The following is a 14990-nucleotide window of genomic DNA, read 5'->3' as shown; positions in this document are numbered from 1 at the left end:
CAGTGGAACAGGGCCCTAGATATGCTTTTTGTTTTGCCTATTTGTTTGCCTATCTATTTTGTTTTGCCTAGCCTTTTCATCTTTTCTCCACTGAAACTGTTCCCAATGGGAATAAAAATGGTTCCCAGCCAGAAAACATCTGGTGTTGAAAGTTCACCCTCACTTTCAGTTCCAGCCACCAACAGCGATGAAATTCACTTGAACTGTTTTTTTGTTTTGTTTTTTTTTGTTTTTTTTTTAACGAGAACAATTTCAATGCTTACAAAAGGTGACAGTAGCAGTGTTGGAAGTCATTCAGATACTAGCAGCCACTGGGAAAGCTTTGTAAATATCGAGAATCCTTCTCAGTACACAGGTCCCACCCCATCAATGTCAGCTGAGGTTGGAGCACAACATCTGGGCTTTCCCCACACCTCTTCAGCCCTGGGCAGTCTTCTCCAGTGTTCACACAATAGCAACGCTACATTAGATACTGACTGGTCTCATTTCATACAAGACCTCAAACAATGCTTCAGTCGTGATTCTGGAATGGCATTTAGCCATAGTGACCCTGGATTCAGTCTAGATCCTAAATAAACATTATAGGTCTCTCAAGGTAATGTTGCTCTAAATGGTTTATACTGCAGCAGATTTCATGGAAATGAAATGAGTTAATCCATCAGGTCTCTGTATGCCCCCCTTGCAGAGTCCCTCTGGAAGTATCTCAGTGCAAATGCTGGACATTTCATTCTGCCTATGTCCTATCATGTCCTACAAATTTTACCTGACTTCACTCATACTTGTGTGAGAAACCTTGATTTCTAAATTTAAAGCAGCATTTCAGTAACTACTTAATGTTCATACTGTCATAGCTAAGCTTTTATCCCCAGAAGTGCTTGTCCATGAAATGTGTCAGAAGCTTTTATTTATAACTCATAACTAATAATGCTGGAGGTGGATTCAAGAACTCCAGGTTTAGTCACATGCCTGTCTCAGATAACCTGCCATAAAGTTTTATTATTCCTGTATGCTGCAGAATAGCTTCTAAGTCATGCTTTTTTCCCATGTCACAGAATCTAACAAGAAAGGTAAAAAAGCTATAATTTAAATTCTCAACAGAAAGAAATTAATCAGTCAAGATAGTCTTTTGAGGCAAAGAATTTTTTTTTCTCAATGCTCCTGTTTTTTTCATTGCGAAATTCTCTATCCTCTCTTGCAAGCTAGCATGAATAATTAGAAAACTACAATTTTCAAGAAGGAATACTATTCATCCTCCTCTCTCCTAATTTCAGTATTCTTAATTTCTACATGAGTGGGAGGAAAAAGCTTGCTAAAACTGCTGGTTGTATCTCAAACATCATCCACACATACAGGCAACATTCTTCCCTCTGTCTCAAATGGCCATAGGTCTTTCTGCTGACTCACAATAAAGAAAGGAATCATATAAAAAATATTCCTCCTTGAACACGCCAGAGTGAATTCAGAATAATAATAATAAATGCTCTTTTCTTTGACAAAAAAGAATTAGGGTTTGGGGGCCCAGAAACCATTCCTGGGTATTAGAATCCAATACACTTATACTACACACAACTACATCACATATTTCCTTTCCCCCTATTTCAGTATCATAACGAAAAAAAAATTAGATCTTGTGGTAAACATGTTGAAGTGGAAGTAGTCTTAGTGTTCTGATGGTATCTAGAGGACCTCTGTGAAGTTATCCACTACAGAGCTGTTGTATACACAGAGAGTGACAGACATGCCAAGCCTGGCAGATTTTCCTTTATGGAGACAAAGCAGTACAGTATGGGAGAAAGGAGCATGATTTCTAGATGGGGAATTGTATGTAGTTGAATTGACATCTCTTGGTGTCAAGGTAAGATTTACTTACATTTAATGGATCTGGTTTTGCCACCGTTATTTCCACATGTTATGATGCACATAAATGGCCCAAGCAAGTACATTACAATTAGTCAGGTGCATATGGTTGAGCAAACTGAACTCTGTATAGGTAATAAGGGTAAAATATAGTTTAAATTTTAATTGTATTTAGTGGCCAAGTTACAGTATTTCAGTATGATGGGATTGTGCTGTGTCACTCTGGTTCTTATCCATTTCTAAACTTCCCCAAGTTTGGTGGAGTTGGCTCTACACTGAGCTTTGCCTTTCTCCTGCAGAAAAGTGGTCATGTAATTATGCTGCATATTAGGTTTTGGGTTTTTTTTTCTGTAGGGGAGGAATGCATATGCAAACAAAGGTGATACATGTATTCTAACAATCCATTTAAGAAGGAGACTCAGGCTACTGACATTAATCATGTAATCGTCAGAATTGGGAGGGACAATGATGACACTGTCATTAGGTCAGATCTCTGCCTCTTCTTTCCCTCACTTCAACTCTTAGAAGAGGTTCTTATCAGGGACCAGCAGACTATTTACATTTTCTCTCTATTCACTTGACAGTGGAATTATATCTGTAGTAAAAGAGCCAGAAAATTTATATGTATTTCTTTCTGTACCTGCCACTGATTTTCAGTCTGATCAGTTGCATTTTAACCTGATCACATTCTGTACTTAAGTTTCCAACCTCTTTTCCCTTACTCAGAGTTTACTTAAGGAACAACTGCATGGCAAAAGGGCTCTATCAAGACTCAGAGCCGATTAATATACTTTTCTTCAGTTTTGACTAACATAATCCAAATATCTAAGGTCAGCCCTTCCTTTGTTATTGAAGGAAATGACACAAGAGAATGGTACCCCTGCTCTTTGATGTACTTTCCCAGAAGGGAAAATGTGCTTGAAATTACTATTGCTACCTGATGTAATTTTCAAGTGTGCATCAATGTTCTTTTCTGAAATAATGTGTTTGAAGTTTTCCCTGGGTTTTTAGATCGCCATAGGCATTGAAATAAGCTGTAAGAAGGCATATTTGCATGTATGCCATGCTCTACGTACTGCCTAGACTACCTTGTGTAACTTCTTGTCAAGAATGGTTATTTGGGGAAAACTAGGGTTAAAATGAGCTCTTACTTATTGCAACACAATATAGAAGGAACATAAGAGCCAATTCAGAACTAGATACTGAAAATTCAACCTATAGGGGTGGCCAGTCAGAATTTCATTTGGGCATCAGTCAGGGAAGGCAACAGAGAACCTTTACGTGAACTTCACTCTCTGTGGGATTTGCCCTAATAACCTTGAATGCCATACAGTATCTCTATACACAGGGTGCATTGGGGTTAACACATCTTAAACCATCCTTTGCAGTTTCCTTGGATTCTTTTGCCCCCAGGATCTAGAAACGTCCTTAGACTAACTTACTTACCCTTGGAGGCCTAAATTATCCCTGTTTTACCAGCACCCAGTTCACTAATATGACACTGCTTTAGCTTCGTGCCTACCCTAGGTGCAGCCAGGCTTCTTGGTTTTGAGGAGTCTCAGAAATGAGCCTACATTCACAACACTTGTGCCTGAAAAAAATCTTCCTTTCATTGTTACCTAAGATTTAAGCTTGTGTGCATTTTTCCAAGAATAAAAAAAAAAGGTGAGCATAAGAGCAAAACAGAGAATGTTTATTACAACTAGTTTAAAACAGTTTCATTTTTGGAGAAAGCATACTGGGTAATTCTTGTCTTCCCTCCTCTCTGCATATACGGCATCCATTCGGGAACGGTGGAGAAGGAGTGAAGAATAAGGTCGTGGTTTGACATCCTATTGATACAAACCCAGTGATTTTATTCAGAGTTCAGCAAATAACTAGTCAGGGAAACTCCTTGCTCCACAGAGTATAACATCCTGAGAGTTTAGACTACTTAGGATCATTAGTTCTCTTAATGAACTATGGTCTTTTTCAGGATGATTATCTGCTTTTAAGGCAGAAGCAGCTCAGGGTACTATAAGTAACAATTCAGAGAAAAACCTCAAAGGCTTGAGTATAATAGAACCAGAAAGGAACTACATGATGAGAAAGAAGTTGGAGAAATAGCTACATTTCTCAGTGTCTGACTCGGTCCTGCTTTTTTTTTTTTTTTTTTTTTTTTAACAGAGTTGTTTCCATAACCTCTGACATTGTGGTTACTTCTGTGGGCAATTTCATCAGAAATCAGTTGAAATAAAAGATGAATCCCTTTCCCGACAAATTCCAAAGCATGTGTCTATCAGATATTATTCAGACTAGTGGCAAAAAAAATGTAAACTTTAAAATATGCCTGATGATTCCCTTTCACAGAAAGCTATGGGAAACAAAACAGGTGGTGAGACCTATGCTGAGTACAAATAAAACTGATGTGCATTCTTAGGAATATGCAGAATTAAAATGAAGCAACAAAGAAAATAGAGACCTGGAGTTGAACAAATGAAACCAACTACTTATCTATATAGGTAAAATTCTGAAATCCACAAAAATTATGTAGGAGCTGACTTTCAATTTTCAAAGGAACTGAATGTGAAGGTGTTTAAAGCTATTTTTATGCTACAGTTTATGCTGCAAATGGCACCTAAGTCACCTCAAAACTTTTGGAAAATCTGCCCTTAGGCACTTCTGAAGACCCTTTTTTTGACTGATAGAGCATTACACAAACAATGTGTGGAAGCCTTTTTCATTCACCTTGAAAGCCAAACAGAACAAGGTATGCAAGTTTGTATGGGAAAGGCTACTGATGGGTAAAGGGCAAAGTCTCCTTTCCAGCATTCTGTTCCTCTATCTTTGTCACAGATAAGTAATTTGACACTTGAATGTAAAAACCCCAACTTTTTACTCTGATTTAGCACTATCTCTACCAGAAGTTCTTTATTTAGTAATGGTCAGGTTTTCTATTTTTGAAGCTAAATTTTCATACCTTTATAGATTAATGTTAACCTTAGTGATTGTAACACCTTTAGTTTTTAGTCAGTAGAAGCAGCAAAATTTGAATTGCAGATGGTACTGAGCTTCCAAGGGCCCACATGAGTACTACTGGCCTGCATGAAACTGCTAGTGAATGTGTGAGTTATTACATCCACTCACATGGATATCTGATGGCAACAACTCAGTTCACAATTTGTCCATTAAGTTCCTATCATTTGAAATGTTTTAGTCCAATAAAAAGGAGTCACGGAAAAAGACTCTGTAAGATGTAATGCCCTAGTCCTTCATCTTAACTCTCAGCAGACAAAACAGTAATCGGTGTCACTGACTGCAGGATCTGGGGTGCTGTTTCTCCTACACAGTGATGCAGTATTCTCAGCTTTATTTTTAATTGTTCTTATTCTGCAAGCTTTTGTACCTTCTTTAGGACTTAACTGGCTCCTTTTATGTTTAACGTAGTTTTGTTAACTACATACCACTTTATATCTTTTTCGGACATTTTCCCAACACTGGCCAGCTCTCCTAGCCTAATTCACAGCAAAAGTGTTGAAAACAAAAGTTGTCTTTTTGATTTTCATAAAAAGGATCATGTGGAATATAGATCAAAATATGATCATACACTAAAAGGTGTTGAAAAGGGAAGAGTAGAAACAATTCTGTTGCATTACCAATTTTTCTAGTGGTAGACTTAATCTGAAGTTAACTTACAAGTGAATTCAATTTCAGTCCAAGTTTGGTTTTAAAATGAAACTATTGGATTTAGTGCCACAAGAAGAAAGGAAGTGGCTTTAAAATCTTGCAAAGGAATTAATACTATGCATATTTAATTGCATAAGAGTATATGGTTTATCTCTCCTATGTAATTATTAGGGATGGACTTTGCATCAAATCCATTCCCTGCACAAGCTCAAAACAGGCTTGGTTAACTGTTGGGGGTTTTTTTCAGGCAAAAGCAGAAGCCTAATTGCAGACACACCATGCTATAAGAAGTTGTTCTCATGGTATCTCTTTGCTGGCAAAAGGAAATGAGCACTGGAAAACTCATATGAAAGTCGGATCATGTAACATTTCCAGCCTGATTTCCAGACCAAAGAGGTTTGGACAAGTTTTGGTTAAGCAGACTAATTTTTGGATGCTTATCTGAAATGAACAGTCTGGATTTTTTTGAGGTTCAGTGTTGGTTGCTATCCATTTGAAGAGCTGTTGGCACTTCTATACATATAATCAACAAAAGCCTCTCATCCAAAATGCTTCCAGCTTGTTCTGTTGTGTTTCTAGTGTACGCATACAAACTGGCAGTGGTGAAACAAGATTCCGTGGTTTCCTCTCTCACCAGAAGAAGTTGTCATTATGGGTGTTATTAGGATGAAGGTGGATGGACACAAATGAATTGCATAGCTGTTTCTGCCCTGGGCTCTTCTATGGATTTCTTCAGTTTATACAGAAACAAAGTATCTTTTTTGGTTGCAAGGTTTTGTTTGTTTAAATGGGACCCAAGTATACCTCTAACTAAAGCACTAGATGTGTTAACCTGACACACTGTTCTCGCACAATGGGTAATATAATACCATCTCTAGAACGCACAGCCTAAGAAGGAACGTCTAAGAAGGCAATGGTTGGATTAAATTGTGGTTTTGTTACCTGATGTCTAAGTTTTTGAGCTCATGAAGGCTTCATGAGGCATTTTTAGACCAGTTTCAAATGTGAAACTTCTCAACCTTCATGTCCTCTCTTCACATGTTACAATCAGGTATGATTTTACTGTTCACTATTTTAAAATGTTCTACATAAGCTCTCTCATGATGCTCTTCACTCATTCCCCTTTCAAAATTCCTCCTCTGAGGTCTGTCACAGCCCAAAGATTTCTATTACTTCCTATTAGACTTTTTCTAGTTCTCCCAGATATTTTGGTAAGACCACCACCAAACCCAGCCAAACTAACCTAGGTAAAGGGTCACCCTATCTCACAGAACACGGCTAGGGCTATTCAAAGACAGAGTTTGCTGTTGGATCCATGGTACACTGAGCAAAGAGTCACTGGTCAGGTGTTCATGATAAAAATTTTAAAAACCCACCCAAAACATTGGGTTTTTTCCTGACTATCTAATGTTAATTTAGAAATACACAATGAGTCCATGGAACCCCAACAGTCTCTTGCAGTTTACCTTGCTGAACCTCACATTAGACTAATAAACAACTCTGGTTAGTTTGTTTCTTACTTCTTTCAGCCCATATTGCACAATAATAAATCTTTCCCATTTTAGTTTTCTTCCCCAGCTTTTTCTCTGCCCTAGTTCTTCCTCTTAGTTGCAATTTCACACTGTGGAAACTTGCAATACTATGACTAACTGAGGAGAGAATGAGTCATAAATCAGTCACTAGTGAGACAAGCATCTTAGCAGGCCCACAATGACTTAAAACATTAGACTGGTTTCTAGCCCAAGGTCAAGCTCCTAGAGATCCTTGGCTACATAGATCTAAAAAAGCACTAATTAAAATTATTGGCTTTTAACTGTCCACCTGTACAGAGTCCAGTTACATAGCATTCTAATGAGCCACCGGCAAAGGGAACCAAGCATCTGCTCATGAACACGTTGTAGTCTTTTCTACTTCTCTTTGCTGTGCCAGGAAGTAAACACGATATTAGGAATTTGCTTTTTTAATCTTCGTGACCCAAGATGTAAATTGTAGTGCATTACTCCTGACTTCTAACTGGGGGATTTGACTTCTGCTTTTACTTAGAACAAACTAGGTTTTGTTACTAAAAAAAGTTCAAAACTCCTCAACTGAAAACACCTCATTGTATATCACTCCAGACAAACCTGAAAACAAGGCTAATAAAGCAAAAACCAGTTCCTTGCTCAATGAGCTGTTCACAAACAGGCTCACATGTCTCTGACTAGTTCATGGCACTAGGTACGTTGACACACATCACATGTTAGAGCTATCAACTAAAATACATGCGAGGCACAAAGTCTAGGGCTGTTGGTTCCCCATCATCCTTTCAGTGAGAGGACAGCTTTCAGCAGCTGTTATCAGACATGAAGTTGGTATATTCTCTGCAAGTTTCAAGGAAGGCTGTTCACAGGCAGGCCCTGCTCGGTGAGGTACACAAGTCAATGTTGGTACGCTAGGTAGCAGAACTAAGTTTCCATCACCTCCATCCCCAGCTCAACCTAAGTCTTGAAATTGTGTTATTTGGTGACGCATGTGAAGCCAAATGGGAAGTAAAGGTGAGGAGGAATCGACAGCCTGGGTGATCAGGTCCCCTGCTCAGGGACTCAGCTTTCTTTTCCTCAGTCAGGGCACATGTGCCTCATGCTCATAGCTGGTTCTCGGTGGAAGGGAAAATACCAGTTGTGTCAACTGACTGCTAATTTCAACGGCAGCAGCAAGCACAAGAGGTCATTTAAAACTGAGAGTGAATACTTTTGTAGGTTATTATTAGTGGCTGCAAGATGGAAATGTGATTCTCTGGCAAATAGCAATTTTCTGACTTGGACTCTCTTTGAGAAAGCTATTCCCAACGACTGCCATCATGCCACTTTTCAGGACAGCACACGAGAGCAAGAAGGGGATTTCTCAGAGAATGTCAGTAGTTTTTCAACACTTAAAAAAAAAAAAAAAGAAAAAAAAATCACTTTCTGCAGTAGTTTCTCTGAAATGCAAAATGGGCACAGACTACCCAGCTCCAGTCCCCTAGCAGGAAACAGACTCTCTTTTTCAGCTTAAGTAGTCCCACTACTTCTGTTCACTGATTGATTTTGTTTTGCTTGACTTGACAAGACCAGGTTGGATAAATCTGATTTATCTGTATGTTGCTGACTGGTTCAGCTGCAGATCCTTTAGTATGCTCGTCATTTAGTCTTATAAATTACATAATGAGGGCTGTAAATCTTAGCTCTCTGAGGACATAGCTATACAATAAAAACCAATTCAAAGTTTTAAAAAAGCAAAGATGCCCATAGCATGCAGGCTGTTCTTTAAATGCAATGCATCCTCTCTTGGAATTTGCCCTGGATTTCTGTTGGTTAGTTTTCTAAACATAAGTTACCTTCTTTAAAGAAAAACTAATCTTTCCTAACAGGCAAATTTTGCTAAACTCTTTCAGAAGAATGGAAGGAAAACATAATTTCAAATGGATCTATGAGGCTTTGCATGGGTAGAAATATGTGACAAAATGTTATGTAAACATGTTTTAAAGACTGGTCTAAAACTTTCTTCTGGTATATTTAACCATAGATTTCACACATTAAAATAATGTTAGCTACTAACCAATAAAATTTTTTTTATATATATATATACTGCCCATCCTCTACCTATGCCTAAATAAAAAAAATAAGAAAATGAAAAAAAAAGAGACTGTCAAGAAATCAATGCATAAACCCATGAAATCATTAGCAGAAGGAACCATGTTTAAAATTCAAGTCCTCTGACTTTCAGTACTGCAAGAAGCATAAGAGGTACTGAAGTACATTCCCAGAACTGACTTCCTCTAATGTCAGTCTTTTCAGAGACATAGAAGGGTTGTTAACAAGTGATATGATGCTCCCACCTTTTTCCAAGTTCTCTTTAGCAATCAATTAAATGTATTAAATGAGCAGTCTGAGTCATATACTAAAACGGGTGGGTCCCAGTTTATACTGAGGAGCCCAGCATAAAAAAGAAAGTTAACAATATGACCTCAGATGGCAGAAATTTAGCAATGAATTTTGAAGACATCTGTCAATTGACTTAGTTTAGATATGACAGAGTGCACTACATATATATCACTTCCACAAAATAATATACATATTTTTGTATTAGAACAGATTTATCAGCCCCAAAAATATTTTAACAAAGGTAAACAGCTAAAATAAATTTATTACTTCTCTGAAGTAATCATAAACAAGTAATGTGCTGTTTTCTTTGGAGAATCATACTAAAAGATGTATTATAAAGCATACTAATTTCTAACGATACTAGAATTCTCTCTCTATGTCTCTTCCTCATATTCCTGACTTTCTTTGATATAAATACATCAAATTGCCTTCTTAATTAACTTGGTTTTTGATACAGCTTTTTAGCTTACACACAAGGACTAGACTCTATTACTAATGCACATGCATTCATTGGTTTGACAGGGATACAAGCATTTCGCAAAGTCCAAACTAGTTTTGAGTGCACATGATTTATTCACACACTGAATGACACACTGTCATTTATTGCCCAAGTGTAACTTGTTTGACTCAAACATAGTTCTTCTTCCTTTGTTAGCTATCTTGCATCTGATCTGCGGGTCTACTCTTTAAATTAATTTATCAGACATCCTCTTCCACCTCCAGTATTTTTTATGGACATCTCTCAAGAAATGTCAACGGCTACAAAAATTCTTCATCTTTCTGCACCGCTGTGTAACACTAATAACCTGGCACTTTCCACAAGCTCTGCAAAGGCCTTGTTAACACTCTTCATTGTCTGGACCAGGCTCATTCGATTAATCACATGGACATCTACTGAGTAGTGCCAATGCCCAGGGAATAATGGACATGCCAGTACTTCTCTAGCAACCAGAAATTAATAAGTTACTAAGTAAATTCCTGCCTATTCTGAGAATTACTAATTTCCTAAGATCCTTCCAACTCCCTTAGAAAAAAAAAGTCTGAAAATGTTTATTTGGGTGGCTGAACATAACGTTTCCATGCAGAAGAATTATTCTCAAAATGTTTCTTCTTGAAACTGTGGTATGCTTGTTACTCCACCTTGTTGTATTTCAGAAAGTCCTCTGTGAAAATGAGCAGGAGAAGAAGAACAACTGACTAGTTACTAGACTGACAATATCACCACATATTAGAATACCTCTTTCTCCCAAGCATATTACATATCAAACCAAAGATATAGTATCTGTTTGATATTTCAGTATCCTAGGCATTTTGAGTTCTGCTAATTCTCTTGGAGCAATTCAGTTTTAATGTGTCCCTCAATTATCTCATACAGATGCTTCAGTATTCAGCACTTTGATGACACCAACTAGCTTTCTGGATGTATCTCCTGCAGTCTCAGAACATGCCCTTTTGCGTGGTTTACAGATAAAGACATCATTTGCATATTGTAAGATAGTTAGTGATTGTGTACAGTTCAGATAATTGGATGTGTAGGTCCAGGGCACAATGGCACAGATGGAATTCAGACACAGGTCTAATACTTTTTGCCTACCAGCCCATGCTGACTGTAACATTGCATCTTGATATGAGTGTAAGAGACCCAGAATATTTCAATTACCACCATCTCTTAGGATCCACAAAATGAAGTTAGTAACCCTAATAACGCATTATTTTCTCAAAGAATGAGTTTCCACTCGATCTTCATCCCATCTGTTTTGCTACAAGGCCCATACAGACAAATATCTAAAGCTGGTTGGACCCTTCTTTGAATCAATTCAGCTTCTTAATCCTGCTGAAAACTCATCAGCAAAGACCAGGGAAGGGTGTAAAGAACGGCAGAAAGAGAAGGAAGAGAACAAGTCTACCTCATTTCAGTGTCAAGGAACTGATAGATTTCTCAGCTGCTCACAGCACTCAGATATGTTTCTGAAATGGTTATGTCTTGTAAAAATGAGTGGCTATAAAGGATGGCATCAAAATGTGCTCAGCAGATGTTGCCACAAGTCTTGTTGACACATTTAAGTGCTTCTTCCAAATGGGAAACACTGGCTGTGCAATTACCCTTCACAAGTCCTTTGTCTTTTTAAGTGTTAGTCTTCCATCTCATTTGTAACTTGTTTTAGTGACTTCCTAGAAATTTCTTTTTCCAAAGCCATAACACATTGTTTTTCCATAATAACACACAAAAGTTGTGTTCGCTGTGAACATTTTGCAGCCTCCTTAATGATACTGAAGCTGGGGTATTTGAGCTTCATGCAAAATTGGCAACACCCAGAACTGAAAAATCAGTGGGAATCCAGTCAGCTCCCACAAGGATATGTTACAAATTATGTCCCAAGATTACACTAGATTGCCATTTGGAAGGATATCACTGAAGTTAAATGAATGAAAAATGTTCTCTAACAGAAAGGAATCTGCTCTGTCCTCCTCCTTCACTGCTTATCACAAATGTGATCTTTACCATAGATGTGAAATGTATGCTTCAACCCTGTAATGTACCTTAGAAATGTTGTAAACTACATTAAAAAAAAAAAAATCACCAGAGCCATGTTAATACAAGCATTAATATTGAAAGTACAACTAAAATTGTAGAAGTGCTATTTATGAGGAAATCATAACACAGATAAAACAATACTGCCAAATTGCAGTAGCTGCCTATTTAGCTCGGGTTTTGACTTCTAACAGTTATTATCCTGGCTCACATACTAGCAAGCAAATTGCTAAAGCTGGACCTAAACAAAGAGAAGCAAAATTTTGTTGGGAATAGAGCTGCAGAATTTCTCTTTTTATTCCTTAGCAAATACCTATAAAAAGGTTGGATGAAGTACACTTCTGGCCATGAGTGCAAGTAAACTAATTTCCTGGCATTACAGTAAAACCATTTATCTCATCTACCACCTATCATTATCAATTACCATGTTGCAAATCCTGGAACAAACAAAAGGCCAGGAATGTGGAAAACCAGGTTATAGGGCTCCTCAGACATTTTGCTGTGGCCTTTTCATTAAGTCCAAACATAATTACAGGTATTAGCAACAAAGATGGCAGTAGTAAATCTGATCAATGAAATTACACAATTAAATGGTCCGTTGTAATTTGTGATGTCATTGCCCAAGAAGCAGAGATCAAGATATGTATGTTAGAGCAAAGTGTCTACCTTGGGTGGCTGACTGTTTGGGACACTGAACGTCGCTTCTGTTGCCATACATCTAGGTGGAATTTATTACCTACAGGGTATAGAAAAGAGAGGGCAAAGGAAATCTGATCTCTACAGGAATGACTGCACCTACTGAAAGCATTTGTCTTAAACTGGTTTACTTCCTTGCCTGGATGCTATGGCAAAAGTAATTTTTACTATAATTGTAAATCCGCAAAGTTTAATCTCATAGCCAGCCAACCTGGCAAGAAACCTGACTTTGCCACTGTGATCATCTACCAGAAAGGTCAACAATTTTATTTTAATAACTTACAGCTTAAGGAGCCAAACTCTCATTTTTTTATTCACTTCTGCAAGCAAAAACCTGACAAAGGTCAATGGGAATTATGACTGAATGAGGACTGAGTTAAAATTTTGGTCTTTGGGCCAACATTAATAATTTTAACAGTAGGCCAATTTAATCTCTGATGTAATTCCACATATCTCAGTTGACGGTCCTGTCTCAAATTGTACCATTTTAAAATGCTTTTAAAAGCATTTAAGTAGTTTTACTTTTGAGTAATGTACATAAATCAGCTGATTAATTCATCCTGGAAACTGGGAATATTTGCAAAGGAAGGGAGCCTTAACTGTAACATTAAATTCTATAGACATAATTCACAGCTTCACTATACCCGACTTAGATCACCAAAGAGCTGATTTAACACAACTGAAAACCATACCTGTGTCCTTACAAAATGTACCCATGGCTAAAACATTTTATAATTTACTAAAATGTGACTGGTTCTTTAAATTCACAGTTACAAATAGGTCCCTAATGCAAAATGGTCTATTCCATCCTACTTTTACGTTCATATCCATAATACAGATCTGCCCAGATTGTACTAAGATTTTATAAGCTTGATGAACAAATGTATACACATAAATGTCCATGCCTTTATACAAATACAGAGCTTCATGAATAAAATCAGAAGGTTAGGTTAGATCCAAGGAAAAATATGCCTGATAAAACCTACATTGAGATTTATGTGTTTCCAGAGAACACATTGAAAAAATCCAGAAAGACCTTTGCTTATTTTAACTTCTTGCCTGGTCAGAGGGTTTCTTATACATCTAAAGGTTGAACTGAAAGATTAGAAACCTTTATGAACCTAGACTGTTTTCAGCAAGGCAGGATTTGGGGCCTTAGGCTCATTAAGGGATGTCAATCTGAAGCTACAGTCAATCTTAAGAATATTGTTTGTCTGCTTTGAGGTTTAATCGGCCTCCCCTAAAAGAATTACCCCGCATATACAAATTCAGAGAAAATCAAACAATGTCTATAACTGAGATTATTTAAAAGACTGAAACACACATCCTCCTCCCCCCCTTTTTTTAAATAAATAGATTTGCAGAAAAAAAGGAAAAAGCATGTGGGTTTTTCTGTCTTACACATGGTTTTTAAAATAGCCTCATGATATACCAAGTAAATATCTAGGGTTGTTTTACCCAGTCATAAAGCTTGGTAAAATACCTTAGGGGAGTTCAAGTCCACAGGGCATGCAAAAAATAATTCAAAGACTGCTCCTGACCATTTTTTTTCTTTGTCATGCTTAAGACTGAATAAAATAGGGCTTTTCTTTCCACAGCAGTCTTTTCCATTTTCTTCTGTTTTGTTTTTCTATTTCAGTGATGAGGAATGCATCAAGGGACAGATGAATTAATCTCCAATACCATATGTGTATATGTGAATACTTCAGTATGTTCAAAAAACCAAGGCTTTCATAACTACTGTACTGACTGATAAAGGCACTTTTTTCTGCGGTTGTCCTAAAACTACACTGTAAATGCTCTCTTTCATAAGTCCTGAAGGCTCTGTGCAAGACACTGGAATTCTCATCTGTACAATGCATGCTTTCATCTGTGTGATCACCAACACATGTCGAATATGTTTCTGAAAGTCTGTTTTAAAGCTATGGCCATGGGACATCATGTGACCACTGAATCATTTTCTTCCAGCTGAGGGTACATTTTATCTTGCCAGACATTTTCATAGTTTGTGCAAGCAGTTCCTGAAGTCTGATTCAGCTGCTCATGATGTGGCTTGTCTGCTTGTCTGAGTGCAGGGGAAGGTTTAGGATTTCATATTCCTCTCCATGCTGTGACTTTTAATCCTCTAAAATGTTTCCTGAGTGTTGAACATATGCCTGTTTGATTATGCCTGGCAAATGGCATTTAGGAATAGTTTGTTGATTAATTTTAAGCCATACTGTGATGGTCTTCAAAGAACACCTTAATAATTTTAAGTAAGCCATGAGGAAAAGATCTGTTTTTCCTTCCAAAATACATTCTGCAGCAGCATCTTTCATATTAATGAAAATAATATT

The sequence above is a fragment of the Harpia harpyja genome, chromosome 13 (assembly GCF_026419915.1).
Source record: "Harpia harpyja isolate bHarHar1 chromosome 13, bHarHar1 primary haplotype, whole genome shotgun sequence".
Taxonomy (NCBI): Eukaryota; Metazoa; Chordata; class Aves; order Accipitriformes; family Accipitridae; genus Harpia; species Harpia harpyja.
The sequence above is the reverse complement of the archived record's forward strand: the minus strand, read 5'-3'. Positions refer to the sequence as shown.